A 16,339-nucleotide genomic window follows, 5' to 3' on the forward strand; every position below is an offset into this window, starting at 1 on the left:
TACAGCACCGTGGCTACCAGAAAGAGTCGCCCCTTTTTGGGCCAAAGTCGAACTCTCAAGATCCACGCCTCAAGATCTGCAAACTCCAGGCGCAAGCAGCACATGAGTCGTGACACGGTATTCATCGTCCACCAGAACTGAAATTTTTTACGGCTTGTGCTTCTGTCAAAGCCCAGCTCACCTGAGTTCTTGTTCAGTTCTGATGGAGGTTGAAGACAATCCGACCCCACCCTGAAACTGCTTGTTCCAGCACACTAGTTTTTAAAACAGTGCACTAAGAACAGAAGCTCAAGGGAAGGGGGGAAGTGGATAAAATAAAAAAGAGAGACAACACCGTTCTTGCGTTTCCACTGTTGAAGTGCTGCACAAATCTGCGGCCCTTTCTGACTTCTGTAGAAACTGGTGCCTAATGAAACATAAACAAAGAACAGATAAGTGCAACCTATTCCTAAATGGGTTCCTGACTATCCCTTTATTTATTAGAAATTCTCTTCTAAAAGTACCTCTTGGATCCTGGTCTCTAGTTTCCAGGTTTGGAATGTGTTACTGCTCTGGGATGTGTTTTCTATTACTGTAAAGCTTCTAAAACATTAAACAAATACCGTTATCAGAATTACCAATATCAAACATTCATCATAATATAACTAAAGCCTAAATTCCCAATAGCAGACTCACTTTTCCCATATTTCCAGAATCTTTTATAAAACAAATACTGTACTTTTACATCAAAATACAGCATGTAATTTGTGCAAGTCCTTGATTTACTGTTTGCCTTGCTGTTAATGGTTTCCACTGTTCGATTCTTAAAAGTTCCATGAGAAAAAACAATGTTTGCTTCACAAAGTTCTGTACACGAATCCAGAAATTGTTGTCAAAGTTCATCCAGGTAATAAAAGATTTTGCACTTACTTCTTGCTGGCAAGAGATACTGATCAGTCTAACCTTGTCTTCTATCTCTTTTGCAGGTTACTCATAGGAGAGGGCTGAAGCAAGGAGGAACCGGAAACCGGAAGAAGGAAGAGCCAGAAGCTGCGCCCATTGAAGTCAATGAAAGTCTGTAAAGAGCAGGAGTGCCAGCGTCGAGGGATCTGTTCTCAGGTAAGCGGGAGGTAGACGAGCACAAGCACTGGGTGAGGCTCGGGGGATGCCTTTTATAGACAGGGCTGGGTGTGGTTTGAAGGGCTGGGTGTGGTCCTCACATGCTGCACATGTTCTTGGAAGGTGTGCAGAGCTGGGTGTGGTTTGAAGAGCTGGGTGTGGTCCTCACATGCTGCACATGTTCTTGAAAGGTGTGCAGAGTTTCAGTTATTATACAAATGAGTTGGATTAACACATGGCCTAGGGAGGAGTATTTTAAAGAAGCCTTGGTAAAAGCAAGGCCCAATGTGTAAACAAAACAGCACATTAAACAACATACACAGAAGCCTGGGGGGGGGAAGGTGAGATAACAAGAAAGGCTTTCAATAGTAAGTTTAAAAGGGAGCTATTACAGAACCCACTGGTGCAGTGAGAGGGGACATGCTCTTTGCTGTGTACAAACCCTAACAGTTGCCCCCCTCAAAGGCCCTCCTACAGGACGGGGTTTTCCTGGATTTTTTAAATAAAACCGTCTAATCAGCTGTGGGGCATGTACATATGATGCTGGTTCCCATGAATTCTCAGATTCATCATATCCTTTCCATTCTACTAAATAAAATAGACGTCCACTAATTCTTTTTGAGTCTTTTATGCTTTTCACTTCATATTCCAGATTTCCCTTAATTGGTATGGGTGGAGGTGGTGGTTCAGGTCGGGTTTTTGAGTTGTACGGCTTAAGCAAGGACACATGGAATGTAGTATGTACTGGATATTCTTTTGGTAAATCTAATTTTACTGTTACCGGGTTTACTATGGCAGTTATACTAAAGGGTCCAATGAAACGTGGTTGCAGCTTTCGGGATCCCTCTATGTTTAGGTTCTTTGTGGAGAGCCATACTTTGTCACCAATTTTATACATTGGGGCCTCAGACCTGTGTTTGTCTGCTTGTCTTTTCATGCTTTCCTTGTACTTTAATAAATGTTTCCTGGCTTTGTCTTGTATGTCACCTAACCTCGTTAGTCTATCCGTTACTGTAGGCAACAGGGAATCTTCTAACAAAATGGGTATAGCTCTTGGATGATACCCCTGCAAGAAATAGAATGGTGAGCAAAGTAGAGCTGAATGCTCCGTATTATTATAAACAAACTCTGCTACAGGGAGAGCTTCCAACCATTCACTAGAATAATCAGCCAATAAACAACGTATCGTTTGAAGTAAGGTTTGGTTCAGTCGTTCAGTCTGTCCATCTGTCTCTGGGTGGAAAGCAGTGGATAAGGCCACATCTATTTTCAGTTTTTCACATAATTTTTTCCAAAATCTGGAGTTGAACTGGCTCCCTCGGTCTGACACCACTTTGCTTGGCAAACCATGTAAACGCACAATTTCCCTCATAAAAATATCGGCAAATTCTGCCGCCGTGGGTAATTTCCGTAATGGTACAAAATGTGCCATTTTAGATAAAAAATCCACTATAACCAACACTGTTGTGAAGGATTTTACAGGTGGTAAACCTACAATAAAGTCTACGCTCACAGTGTGCCAAGGTTGTTTGGGTGTTGGCATTGGTATTAACAAGCCGTCAGGAGCCTTATGAGAAGATTTATGTCTTGCACAAATTGGACAGGTAGTGACAAATTGCTTAATGTCCTTTCTTATAGTGTCCCACCAAAAGTGTTTTTGCACATTTTCCAGGGTTTTTACCCAACCAGGATGACCTGCCAACGGTGAGGCGTGATGCCAAATTATCACCTGTGTTTGTAATTCAGAGGTGGGCACTAACAGCATGTTGTCGTGATACAATAAACCTTGTTGTATTGTGTTATGGGAATCCTTTAACCAATCCTGAGGTGCTATTTGCATGTGTGCATTATATAGATCTGTGATGAAATCCTTCTGTTGTACTGGTGCCAACAACTTTTGGGGAGGAATAATGGGTTCTCCTATTTTATCTTGTTTCATGTCTGAGGTATGTCCGTATCTAGATAACACTTCAGATTGAATTTGTTGTGCACCTGGTCTATAGGTTATAACAAAGTCAAATGTGCTAAAAAAATTTAACCAGCGCATCTGACGTGGTGTTAGTGCTTTAAGTGATACAAAAAACTGTAGGTTCTTATGGTCAGAAAAGATTGTAACTGGGTACTTGGCTCCCATTAAATGGTGCCTCCATTCTGAAAAGGCTACTTTGATAGCTAGTAGTTCCCTTTCAGCCACAGTGTAATTTTGTTCAGCTGGCAATAACTTTTTAGAATAGAAGGCTATAGGATGTAACTGGCCATCTACTGCATCTCGTTGAGAGAGAACTCCTTCTAAAGCTACTTGTGAAGCATCCGCTTCAACAAAAAAGGGCAAGTCAGGATCAGGATGTTTCAGAATTGGGGCTGAAGTGAACTTTTGTTTTAGGAGTTGAAAGGCGTGTGCCGCCTCATCAGTCCAAAGAAATCATTGCCCTTTCCGCAACAAGGTAGTTATTGGGGCCGCTATGTCTGCAAAATGTGCAATAAACCTCCTATAAAAATTGGCGAAACCCAGAAATTTCTGAATATCTTTTACAGAGGATGGTTCTGGCCAATCAGCAATAGCACTGATTTTCTTTACATCCATAGTTATTCCTTGAGGTGACAGGCAGTATCCTAAAAAGTCCACCTTGTTGACATTAAAAGTACACTTTTCTAACTTAGCAAAAAGATGATTTTCTTTTAACTTTGATAATACTGCACGAACATGTTGGGTATGTTCTTCTGAGTTCTTAGAGTAAATGAGGATGTCGTCTATGTATACTATGACACAAACGTCCAGGAATTCGTGTAGGACCTCATTTATAAAGAACTGAAAGGCCGCAGGGGCATTACATAACCCAAAGGGCATTACTGTGTACTCAAATAAACCAAACTTTGTCTTGAAAGCTGTCTTCCACTCATCCCCCTCTTTTACTCGGACCAGGTGGTAAGCTCCCCGCAGATCTAGTTTAGTGTATACAGTAGAATGTCTTAATTGATCCAACAACACAGGTATTAGAGGAAGAGGATATTTATTCTTTATTGTAGCCTTATTTAGTCCTCTATAATCGATACACGCGCGCAGGGATTTATCCGGCTTTGGGATAAAAAAGAATGGAGATGACACCGGAGATGTGGAATGACGGATGAACCCAGACTGTAGTAGGTCATCTAGGTAGGTTCTTAAGTATTTGGTTTCTTCGTCAGTCAAAGCATATACTCTGTTATTAGGTAAAGGGGCCCCTGGGATAAGATCTATACGGCAGTCATAAGACCGATGTGGGGGCAGCACACTAGCCTTTACTGGATCAAAGACGTCTTTAAAGTCAGAATATTCAGGAGGGAGACTTGGTTCATCTTGTGTAACACTAGCACAGTGTAATACTGTGCTCTGTTCTGTACCTGCTTCTTGATAGCAATTGGTTCTACAGAAAGAGGAATCCAAAGTAACAGTTCTATTCACCCAATCAATTTTTGGGTTATGAGTTGTTAACCAGGGTACCCCGAGAATCAAACCAAAATTAGGAGTATCTATCAGATCAAAGCTAATCACCTCTGTGTGCCCGTTCTGAAAGACCATAACAAGTGGACTTGTTTGTTTTGTGATTAATCCAGAGGTCAATTCTGACCCATCCACTGCACATACTGCTTCTGGACAAGGCTTTAGGCACATAGGAAGTCCTAAGATTTCAGCTAACTTATTATCCACAAAATTTCCTGTCGCGCCTGAGTCCAGTAGGACAGGGAGAGAATGCCTCACTTGGGTAGTAACAATTAAAACGACCTGAATTATGAAATGTCTAGGTATGTGCGGTACCCTGAAGGCTGCAGCATTAGAGGTTTGATTAAGATGTTTTCTCGAACAAGTAACCTCTCCCCTTGTCGAGCTTAATCGTTTCCCGATTCAGTTGAGGAGGTGGAGGAAACAGCACCCTTTCGTGGAGTTTTAGGCTTTACTGGACATTCTCTGGCAAAGTGACCTGCCCTGCCACAATATAAACATAATTGAAATTTTCTCCTTCTTTCTTTTTCCTCTGATGTGAGTGGACCTCTGAGTGTCCCTATTTGCATAGGCTCTGGTTCAGGGAGTTTATTATCTGTGTCTTTCTTCTCGTGTCTAATAAAAGTTAACCGTGATTCCAGTTTGTATTTATCTCCCTTTCTTTCTCCTAGTCTATGTTCTAATTTCACAACTAAATCTACAAAGTCCGAATAGTCTTTTGGCAAATCAACGATATGAGCCAGCGCGTCTTTTAACTCGTCTCTCAAACCTTTATAAAAAAGGGAGACACGCTTTTCTTCTGGCCACTGTGTCTCGGTGAGTAAACGATTAAAACTAGTGAGATAGGTCAATAAATCCTTGTTGCCTTGTTTAAGATTTAAAAGCTCATTATCACTTGCCTGCATGAAAGTGTGTTTTGCAAAAAGGCTGGTCATGGTACGTTTAAATTGATTCCAATTATGGAGGATGGGATCATCTCTATCCACAAAAGGAATTGACCAATTGGCTGCTGTGCCACCCAAATAAGACAAGACGAATGCCACTTTCGTATCATCAGTAGGGAACTGTTGTGGCTTACAAATGAAGTGTAATTGACATTGATTGATAAAAACATGGAATTTGTTACTATCTCCATGAAAACGTTCAGGTGCTGCTAAGGGCACAACATTAGGAACATTAACAGTAACCTCAACTGGGGAAGGCAAAGTTGTATGTTTTGATGGCGCCCCTGTCTCTGAGGAGGTTTTAAACAAAGGCGTAGAAGCTGTGTTCCACTGAGATCCCCTAAATTTATACCTGCTTAAATCCTGTTTTAAAGAGGTATTCTCCATCTTTAATCTCTCTATTTCCTCTTGCATATGTTGCAAGATGCCAGACACTGATTCATTATGAGCCAAGTCCTCATTTAGGGCCTGCGCCATATCCGTGACATCAATGCCCTCTATTTCTTCCCCGGTATGTCGCGCCGCACCGCGCGGCGCGAGCCGAGCGTTCGGCACAAGCCGCGCGTTCGGCTCGGGCCGCGCTTCACGTCTTTAAGACGCGGCGCGCCCCGAGCCTTTCCTGCACACTACGAGGCCCCAGGGCTTACTTGGGGCTTCGCGCTGCTCTCTCCCTCCGTTTTGTTGGGGTCTCCTGACCCCTCTTACCTGTTTGGGCTCCTTTTCTTCTTTCTTCTGTCTTCTTCCTTTTTGGGTCTGTTTCTTACTCTTTCCATTATGTCTTTTCCCCTTCCCAGGTTACCCTTGTCTTCCCAGCATTCCTCCTTCCCTATTCTCTATGGTTTCTGCTCCAGTCTATTCTATCTACTTTTCCCTATCCAAGATGGTGTCCTTTTTCTTCCTGTGGGTCACTTCCTGTTTTATGGTATATAAGGGTGGTGTTTTCTTCTCCTCTTTGCGCTGCAACACTTTCTGTTCAGTTAGTGTCCTCGCTCCTGATTTCCTAGCCTTTAGCTCTGGATTTCGCCATTTCTGGGTTATTCGTCAGTTCTTTTGATTCCTGTTCCTCTGTTCTTGTTTCAGGAATCCTCTGCGAATCTTCTTGGAGGTTTTTTCCTCTTCTTCGGAAGGGGTTTTTTCCCTCTGGCGCTACTTTCTCACGGTCACGGTCTGTCCTTGGCGTTTCCCTTGCCTACAGCACCGTGGCTACCAGAAAGAGTCGCCCCTTTTTGGGCCAAAGTCGAACTCTCAAGATCCACGCCTCAAGATCTGCAAACTCCAGGCGCAAGCAGCACGTGAGTCGTGACAGATAATCAGATTGCAGCGCCTAACCATCCCGACGTCTTCTAACACCATGGAGGACACTGTGGTAGCTGCTGCAGATCCGGATCAAGCTCTTCTAACTACAATTCAGCAACAAGCTCAAGAATTACAGCAACTACGTAGTGAGAATGCTGCGCTGCGACAGGCTTTGGCTTTCCGCAGTGGTGATGTTCCGACGCTCTCCGCCTCTACCCATCGTTTTTCTGGTGAACCAACCCAGCTGCGTGAGTTCCTTGATTCCTTAACAGTGTACTTCGCCTTCCGACCCACCCAATTCTCCCATGACAGAACAAAGGTGGGTTATCTCATCAGTGCCTTATCTGGTCCTGCCTTGGCCTGGGCAACCCTGATGGTATCATCTAACGATCCGGTATTGTCGGATTATTCCGCCTTTGTGAACCGCTTCAAGCTGATGTTTAGTCGTCCGGGATTGGAGGCTTCAGCGGAAGAAACCTTATGCGATATTCATCAAGGTTCACAAGATGTCCTTCAATACATTACACGCTTTCGTCAACTAGCGGCAGAGACCACCTGGGTGGAACGTACTTTGGTGACTTTGTTTCGTAGAGGACTCAAAGAAGAAATAAAAGATGAACTAGTACATTCCACCAGAGTGGAAGATCTTCGTGGCCTGATGGATCAAGCCCTCTCCATCGAGTATCGCCTTCAGGAACGGAGAACAGAGAAGAGAAAGAGCAGAGGGTCTTTTCCACCAAGCACCTCACGAGTTTTTCCGCATCGTTCTGAGGAACCTCGCCCTCCTGTCAGAGACACCGAAGGAGAACCCATGCAGGTGGATACAACTCGAGGCCCTCTCTCCGCTAGCGAACGAGAAGATAGACGAAAGAAGGGTTTGTGTTTATACTGCGGTTCTGCTGGCCACATACTGCGTACCTGTCCAGTACGTCCATCAAGACCATCGGGAAACGCCGCTTCCCGTCCTCTGTAAGAAGGGAGGGGACGGGATTTGCAGCTATACCTTCCATCAGTTCTTTCAATGACAATACCACATCCTTGTTCATTTTACCAGTCTTGTTACAATTACCTGGTGGCCGTCAAGAGAAGACTATGGCACTACTAGATTGTGGAGCTAGTGGTATTTATATGGATAAGAAGTGGGCCACTACTCAACAAGTTCCTATACAACCTAAGGAGATTCCAGAACAAGTACACACGGTGGACGGATCTTTGATATCATCAGGTCCAGTAGATACAACTACCCTGATGCTGAATCTACAGATCGGTAACCATCAGGAACACATCTCCTTTGATCTTATAACTTCCCCCAACCATACCATCATTCTTGGAATCCCGTGGTTCATCCGACATAATCCATATGTGAACTGGGCTACCCGGACGGTTTCCTTGTCTTCACAGTTCTGTCACGAGCACTGTTTTGCTTCAGACAAGTATTGGTCGCCTAAGAAATCAATAATCACGGAGGGTACTACCGGTTCGACCATAAATACAGTCCAAGGAGTTCCTGAACACTATTTGGATTTTCAAGATGTCTTCCAAAAACCTTCCAAACCTGTGTTACCTCCACATCGGGATTACGATTGTGCTATTCCCTTGGAACCTGGCTCTATCGTTCCTTTTGGCAGGATGTATTCCCTCACGGAAACTGAAAAGGAAGTACTAAAGGAGTATTTGGATGAAAATATTCAAAGTGGTCTTATTGTTCCATCGTCTTCTCCGGCCGGGGCTCCTCTCTTTTTCGTACCCAAGAAGACAAAGGATCTTCGCCCTTGCCTGGATTTTCGAGGCCTGAACAAAATAACTATTAAAGATCGTTATCCTTTGCCTCTCATAAGGGACATTTTAGAGGCAGTCAGAGGGGCCCAACGGTTTACCAAACTAGATCTACGGGGAGCCTATCACCTCTTACGCATTAAAGAAGGAGATGAGTGGAAAACGGCCTTTAGGACTCCATTTGGCCACTTTGAATACAGGGTAATGCCTTTCGGTCTTACTAATGCCCCGGCAATCTTTCAGAGATTTATGGACTCAGTATTTTCGGATCTCCTGAATCAGACAGTTGTAATCTACCTTGATGATATTCTTATTTATTCCAGAAATCCCGAACTCCATTCTTCCCATGTGAAACAAGTCCTTCAACGACTCCGGGCACATCAACTATTTTGCAAACCCGAAAAGTGTGAGTTTGACAAGACGGATGTCAAATATCTAGGATATCATTTAAGTACCACCGGTGTAGCTATGGATCAAGAAAAGGTACAAGCTATTCTAGATTGGCCTTCTCCATCTTCTATTAAAGAAACACAATGCTTTCTAGGATTAGCGAACTTCTATCGACAATTCATCGCAGACTTTGCAAAACAAACTAGCCATATAACTCACACTTTAAAGAAGGAAAATCTTATTAAAGGGTTTGTCTGGACTGAAGCTGCCGAAACAGCCTTTCAGGATTTAAAGAAGGCATTTACACAAGCTCCCATCTTAAGACATCCAGATACCAACAAACAATTTATTGTCGTCACCGATGCTTCGGAAAAGGCCATTGGTGCCGTCCTACTCCAACAACAAGAGGATGATGGTCTTGAACATCCTGTTTTCTATTTGTCTCACATACTCTCTATTGCAGAACAACATTACTCAGTACTGGAAAGGGAATTGTTGGCTCTGAAAACAGCTTGTAGTGAATGGAGACAGTTTCTGATGGGTTCCAAGGAACCTTTTGAAGTGAGAACCGACCATCGAAACTTACAATGTTTACGAAATTTTGTATGCCAAAATAGTCGTCAAGCTCGTTGGGCCTTCTTCTTCAGCCAGTATGATTTCTACATTACATATATTCCTGGCTCCCAAAACATTCTGGCTGATGCTCTGTCGCGTCGTTATCCAGATTGTACTCCTGTCCCAGTTCAACCCCTACTGGAACCTAATAAGATCATTGGGGTAGCACAGTCTTTTCTGGAGGAGGTACAACTGGAATACCCCAAGCTATCTGATGATGAAGTAGAGAACTTAAGGCCTCTTCTACATAAGAGACAAGGATACTATTATTATCACGATCTGTTATTCATCCCTACTAACAGAGTGAGAGAAAAGGCATTACAAATGTGTCATGATTCACCGGTTGCTGGTCATAGAGGCATCAAGGCCACACAAGAACTGTTATCACGATTTTTCTGGTGGCCTACTTGGAAACAGGATATTGAAACATACGTTCAGGCTTGTCCCACATGCGCTCAAGTCAAGATTCCCCGAACCAGACCTACAGGATTACTCCAGCCCTTGCCGGTTCCGCCAACTCCATGGCACACCATCTCTACTGATTTTATGTGTTCGTTACCACTTTCAGCAGGAAACCGGGTAATCATGGTCACTGTGGACTCCTTTACTAAGGTGGCTCACTTCACTGCCTTGAAAAAGCTACCTACATCCCAAGAGTTAAGCCAGATATTCATCGAACATATCTTCCGTCTTCATGGACTTCCTCATACTATTATATCTGATAGAGGAACCTCAGTACATTTCCCGGTTTTGGAGGTATTTTTGTAAGACACTAAACATCGATAGAGCTCTGTCATCGGGCTTCCATCCTCAGACCAATGGACAGACCGAGCGTCTGAACCAAGGCTTAGAACAATACCTTCGTTGTTTTTGCAACTCAACTCAAAGCAACTGGAACACTTATCTCCCTATTGCTGAATTCTCTTACAATAATTCAGTCCATAGTGCCTCCAAGACCACTCCTTTTTTCTGTTCTTATGGTTTTCATCTTACCTCTTTTCCTACTTCTTCTCTGTCTCCCACTCCCTTGCCCGCTATTACTCATTTTTCCAAACGTCTTCTACAAATCCATAGACTGATTCGTTCTAATCTCTTACGCACCAAGAGATATATGAAGAAAGTCGCAGACAAGAAACGTAGGGCCTCTCCAGACTACCATCCACAGGATAAAGTTTGGCTTTCTTCAAAGTTCTTACCCTCACGTCTTTCTCAGAACAAATTCACACCTCGCTACTACGGGCCTTTCCGCATTCTCCAGTTGCTTAATCCTGTCACTGTCCGTCTTCACTTGCCTCACACGTGGAAGATTCATCCAGTCTTCCATGTCTCCCAACTCAAACCTTATGTACCGGATCCGTATTCTCGTCAGTTTTCCTGTCCTCCTCCTGTCTTAGTGGATGATGTTCCTGAATATGAGGTTCAGGAGATTTGTGACTCTCGTCTTTTTCACACCCGTCTGCAGTATCTGATTCATTGGAAGGGTTATCCTCTCAGTGAATGTTCTTGGGAAGATGCATCTTCTGTTCATGCTCCTCTTCTGACTCAGCGCTTTCACCGTTTATTTCCTTTCAAACCAGGGCCTTCGGGAGGGGGACCTACTGTCGCGCGGCGCGAGCCGAGCGTTCGGCACAAGCCGCGCGTTCGGCTCGGGCCGCGCTTCGCGTCTTTAATACACGGCGCGCCCCGAGCCTTTCCTGCACACTACGAGGCCCCAGGGCTTACTTGGGGCCTCGCGCTGCTCTCTCCCTCCGTTTTGTTGGGGTCTCCTGACCCCTCTTACCTGTTTGGGCTCCTTTTCTTCTTTCTTCTGTCTTCTTCCTTTTTGGGTCTGTTTCTTACTCTTTCCTTTATGTCTTTTCCCCTTCCCAGGTTACCCTTGTCTTCCCAGCATTCCTCCTTCCCTATTCTCTATGGTTTCTGCTCCAGTCTATTCTATCTACTTTTCCCTATCCAAGATGGTGTCCTTTTTCTTCCTGTGGGTCACTTCCTGTTTTATGGTATATAAGGGTGGTGTTTTCTTCTCCTCTTTGCGCTGCAACACTTTCTGTTCAGTTAGTGTCCTCGCTCCTGATTTCCTAGCCTTTAGCTCTGGATTTCGCCATTTCTGGGTTATTCGTCAGTTCTTTTGATTCCTGTTCCTCTGTTCTTGTTTCAGGAATCCTCTGCGAATCTTCTTGGAGGTTTTTTCCTCTTCTTCTGAAGGGGTTTTTTCCCTCTGGCGCTACTTTCTCACGGTCACGGTCTGTCCTTGGCGTTTCCCTTGCCTACAGCACCGTGGCTACCAGAAAGAGTCGCCCCTTTTTGGGCCAAAGTCGAACTCTCAAGATCCACGCCTCAAGATCTGCAAACTCCAGGCGCAAGCAGCACATGAGTCGTGACACGGTATTCATCGTCCACCAGAACTGAAATTTTTTACGGCTTGTGCTTCTGTCAAAGCCCAGCTCACCTGAGTTCTTGTTCAGTTCTGATGGAGGTTGAAGACAATCCGACCCCACCCTGAAACTGCTTGTTCCAGCACACTAGTTTTTAAAACAGTGCACTAAGAACAGAAGCTCAAGGGAAGGGGGGAAGTGGATAAAATAAAAAAGAGAGACAACACCGTTCTTGCGTTTCCACTGTTGAAGTGCTGCACAAATCTGCGGCCCTTTCTGACTTCTGTAGAAACTGGTGCCTAATGAAACATAAACAAAGAACAGATAAGTGCAACCTATTCCTAAATGGGTTCCTGACTATCCCTTTATTTATTAGAAATTCTCTTCTAAAAGTACCTCTTGGATCCTGGTCTCTAGTTTCCAGGTTTGGAATGTGTTACTGCTCTGGGATGTGTTTTCTATTACTGTAAAGCTTCTAAAACATTAAACAAATACCGTTATCAGAATTACCAATATCAAACATTCATCATAATATAACTAAAGCCTAAATTCCCAATAGCAGACTCACTTTTCCCATATTTCCAGAATCTTTTATAAAACAAATACTGTACTTTTACATCAAAATACAGCATGTAATTTGTGCAAGTCCTTGATTTACTGTTTGCCTTGCTGTTAATGGTTTCCACTGTTCGATTCTTAAAAGTTCCATGAGAAAAAACAATGTTTGCTTCACAAAGTTCTGTACACGAATCCAGAAATTGTTGTCAAAGTTCATCCAGGTAATAAAAGATTTTGCACTTACTTCTTGCTGGCAAGAGATACTGATCAATCTAACCTTGTCTTCTTTCTCTTTTGCAGGTTACTCATAGGAGAGGGCTGAAGCAAGGAGGAACCGGAAACCGGAAGAAGGAAGAGCCAGAAGCTGCGCCCATTGAAGTCAATGAAAGTCTGTAAAGAGCAGGAGTGCCAGCGCCGAGGGATCTGTTCTCAGGTAAGCGGGAGGTAGACGAGCACAAGCACTGGGTGAGGCTCGGGGGATGCCTTTTATAGACAGGGCTGGGTGTGGTTTGAAGGGCTGGGCGTGGTCCTCACATGCTGCACATGTTCTTGGAAGGTGTGCAGAGCTGGGTGTGGTCCTCACATGCTGCACATGTTCTTGAAAGGTGTGCAGAGTTTCAGTTATTATACAAATGAGTTGGATTAACACATGGCCTAGGGAGGAGTATTTTAAAGAAGCCTTGGTAAAAGCAAGGCCCAATGTGTAAACAAAACAGCACATTAAACAACATACACAGAAGCCTGGGGGGGGGAAGGTGAGATAACAAGAAAGGCTTTCAATAGTAAGTTTAAAAGGGAGCTATTACAGAACCCACTAGTGCAGTGAGAGGGGACATGCTCTTTGCTGTGTACAAACCCTAACAGGAAGTCCAGGTAGGATACATCCAAACCTTGGTCAATCCCATCGACACTTATGTTTAGAAATGCAGACCATTGTCAACATCACTTACTGCCAGTAACCCATGACTTACAACAAGCAGATAGATGCAAGCACACATCTGGCCATGAGCTGCATGCACACCTAGGCCATTGTACTCAAGTTCCTCATACTCGCAGCACAACATGTGGAGCTCCATGCTGCTAGCAAGTCAAACATACAGTCAAACATGTTCATTAGTGAATAGGGAAGCTGAGGTCTGTGGGAAAGACTTTGGCATCCCTGTTCTGGGAGAATCAGGGTCTGACTTCCTGACTAAATCACAGATATGGTCCTCTGCTTCATTTTCTGAATTTAAGTTTTATCCACATAACTCATCCCTATTCACATGGCCGTGTCTACAGAACTGACCTACAATCCCAAATTATGACAATACGCTAATGATTAGCCAATTCAAATAAGAGGAAAAAATTATACTTCACTCAAGAAACATATCCAATCATGACCAGTGCATCACACCTTGCTATGTGTCCAACACACAGGAGTCAATCACACATCATCAGCAAACACAACACAGAACAAAAATATCAACACTTACTGGAGATGTCTGGGTCCGCAAATCAAGCCACCTCTCCGATAGTGTAGGGTGCAAGTCCACTTGTAAGGCATGGAAGGGAGAAATGTGCTCAATGTCTGTGCACTGTACAACACTTCCAAATGCAAATACTATGGGCCTCATTCTGAGGCTGGCGGGCGGCGGTAGCCGCCCGCCTGGCGGGAACCGCCATATGGCCGCTCCGCGGTCGAAAGACCGTGGAGGCCATTCTGGCTTTCCCGCTGGGCTGGCGGGCGACTGCCAGAAGGCCGCCCGCCAGCCCAGCGGGAAACCCCTTCCCACGAGGAAGCCGGCTCCGAATGGAGCCGGCGGAGTGGGAAGGTGCGACGGGTGCAGTTGCACCCATCGCGAATTTCAGTGTCTGCTAAGCAGACACTGAAATTCGTTGTGGGGCCCTCTTACGGGGGCCCCACAACACCCCATACCGCCATCTGTTCAGGAACAGGATGGCGGTATGGGGTGTCGGAATCCCCATGGCGGCGCAGCAAGCTGCGCCGCCATGGAGGATCCCTGAGGGCAGCGGAAAACCTGCTACAAAAAAGATTTGATACACACATATCTGCACACATGCAGTGGCCCTAACTATCATGTGGTGGCAAACATGCTCCTTCATTAGTTAGCAGAGTGTATTCCTCTCATCATGTGTATCCATGAGAGACATGCCAAGCCACTTTCTGGGAGGACTGCAATACCAGTCACCCAGCTATTGTGACTAAGACCAATTTAAAACACACAGGTACAATGTACAGAGGGCCAGGGACAGTTGTTAGCCCTCAATTTGTATCATTTTCTTCATTTGATGTGCCACAGCTATGGTACGTTGCAACAACCATAGAGATATGAACCCCTGTGCATATCTTTTGGCATCCATCCCTAATTTAAATGTGGAAATACAAACTCCAAATATCAGTCTAAGATGTTACCTGAGGTCAGCTATAACTTGTTAGTTATGTGTCAGAATCCAGTTCAGACATGTATCACAAAACACTGAGGAACACTATGGCCCTCTTTTCAACCCTGGCAGACTGTGGAGAAGTGGCAGTAAAACCGCCAACAAGACGGTGGATAAAAAAATGGAATTATGACCATGGCGGTGATTGAAACCAATTTAAGGGGGTACAGTGTGGGAATTACCGCTCAGGGCATATGGATGTTTCATGGCAATGTGCGTCATATTTCGACACATATGCGCAATTTTTTTGCGCATGTGCATCTTTTTGACACATGTGCATCAAAATGTCTGTCTTTAACTGGGTTTGAGTCATTTCTCATTTGTAATAGTACATGACAGTTGTGACAATACAGAGATAGGCTGATTGCACCAACATTGTGCATTCCGGTGTATGGGCACATGTGACTGATCATACTACTGCGGACCATGATCCTCTACTTGTTGTACCGGATTTGCACTCTTCACTGATGCAATAGATGGCCAAACGTGTGGAATACAATTAGGTATTACCCAGTTTGAGCATATTTTTCATCACGAGAGGATAGCAATGCAATATAACTCAATACAGTAACTCAATGCCTATGGGTCAATGTGTGTGAATTGGCTCTTACTATTGTTTTGTCCCACTGTGGGAACATCACAAGATGCATTTTTGAAAATCTGCTTGTATGCATGTGGAGTCAATGTGTCCAACCCTCAGACGCTATTCAGTGTGGAAATGAGAGAGGACATGTATTTGTCATACACGTAGCAATAACTGCTTTTTGGAACATAAGCACCACCAATGACAAAGTATGCACAGGATACATAGCAGACGGTTGATCATGGCAATGTTCCAAAACTAAGCCATCACATGTCCTGGAATGTTGGATACTACTTCTTAGGCACTTGTTTGTTTGCTCACCATGAGTCAGGCATGGGATATTGCTATGTGGGTACTGTGTTTGTGACACCGAGTCCCAAATACAATCCACAAATGTCATGTCACACCACAGTTGGAGTCATATAAATGAGCCATGTCTCTCATGTGGCAGTGGAGGAACAGCGGACCAAGCAGCACATGTTCACATATTTCCAGTGGTAAAATGCACAAAGGTGTCTGGTTCAAGTGTGTGGGCATGTTTAGCCTCTATCATTATTGGGGTCCAGGTTGTCACAGTTTCATGCAGGTCTAGTCATGAGTCTGTGGACCCATTTCCTGCATCTACATAGTATCCTTCACAGATCAATTGAAGGAAAGCCAATGAGGAATTGAGAACAACCATGGGGATAGTCGAGCTATGGCACTGCAGACGTGTTATGAGACTGACAACAGGTCAACCTTGGTGTGCTGACAAAGTTAATGTATCAGGATTCTTAAACCG

Source organism: Pleurodeles waltl, chromosome 5 (assembly GCF_031143425.1).
Source record: "Pleurodeles waltl isolate 20211129_DDA chromosome 5, aPleWal1.hap1.20221129, whole genome shotgun sequence".
Taxonomy (NCBI): Eukaryota; Metazoa; Chordata; class Amphibia; order Caudata; family Salamandridae; genus Pleurodeles; species Pleurodeles waltl.